Consider the following 1229-nt stretch of genomic DNA (forward strand, 5'->3'; position numbering starts at 1 on the left):
GCAATACTTTAATTAGTTCTTTTGTGTGTGTTTTTGTTTTTGTTTTACTCTTTCTAATTCTGTCTTGGTAGAGAGGTTGTTTATCATCACTATCATCGCCATTTAAGACACTTTAAGCCATGTTTAAATATTCAAACCTGAATGACTTTCACTGTAAAAAAATAAATAAAAATCCACCTCAAATCCACCTCCACTGTCTGTACAAGTGCTTTCTTGACTTTTTTTAAAAAATGCATCTACTTCAATCTCATAATACCTTAAACAATGAAGTTAAAATTTGTTACGTTATTTTGATGAGGTAAAGTAATGAAAAACATTATTGATCTTATTGATCATAATTTTACAGTATTCTTTCTGGGACAAAAAAAATTGATTTTGTTTTAAGGAAATGAAGAACATAATTTTGACAGCACAGAAAGCAATTACAGAACGTTTAATGTTTGTTTCTGTCAGGACCACTATCGTCAAAATGATAGATACTTAGCATAAAGTTTGGTTTGGCGGTATGGTTCTGTTCTTGTCTTCAGGATCATTAGAAAATCACAGGTGGGTGTGTTTGATTAGGGTTGGAGCTAAACTATGCAGGAAAGTGGATCTCGCGAGCCAGATTTGAGGATCACTGCTCTACACGTTTGCATCAGGAAATCTGATGCTTCATGCATATCAAAGAATGTTCATCTGGGTTGCAGGAGTTTGACTCATTGGATTGTCAGATTGCATGTCATCTTATCAAATCTCTAGTAACTATAGGAGATACCGTTAGAGAAAATGTAAAAAAGGCACAGAAGAATTATACTAATTTCTTTCAGAATGCATTTGGCTTTTTTGCATTTTTTGTGGATTTGTTTGTGGAATATAACCCAATGTTTTCACTGCACAAATACCAGAATAATTTTTTGAGAATGTTTGAGAATTGCATTACCTTTTTCTTCAGATTCACCTGATGTTTACATCTCTGCGAGGAGAGCTCCTGATGATCACAGTAAGCTGGTTCTGAGCTGTCTGGCCACTGGTTTCTACCCCAGAGATATTGAGATGAACATCAGATTGGACAGAACTGTACTTGGGAACCAAATATCTTCTGGAATCAGACCAAATGATGATAAAACCTTTCAGCTGAGAACCAGTGTGGAGATCGACAGAAACCACAAAGGATCTTATGACTGTTTTGTCATTCACAGCAACCTGACAGAACCAGCTTCAGTAGAATGGGGTAAATATCACCAGAA

General features: G+C 35.3%; 1 pseudogene; it reads left to right on the forward strand.

The window, feature by feature from the left end:
- The first annotated feature begins 934 nt into the window (after positions 1-934).
- Positions 935-1229, forward strand: part of LOC107578643 (interferon-inducible GTPase 5-like) — a 5618-nt pseudogene continuing 5323 nt past the window's right edge.

Source organism: Sinocyclocheilus grahami, unplaced genomic scaffold (genome assembly GCF_001515645.1).
Source record: "Sinocyclocheilus grahami isolate Dianchi unplaced genomic scaffold, SAMN03320097.WGS_v1.1 scaffold11299.1, whole genome shotgun sequence".
In the NCBI taxonomy this organism is placed as follows: domain Eukaryota; kingdom Metazoa; phylum Chordata; class Actinopteri; order Cypriniformes; family Cyprinidae; genus Sinocyclocheilus; species Sinocyclocheilus grahami.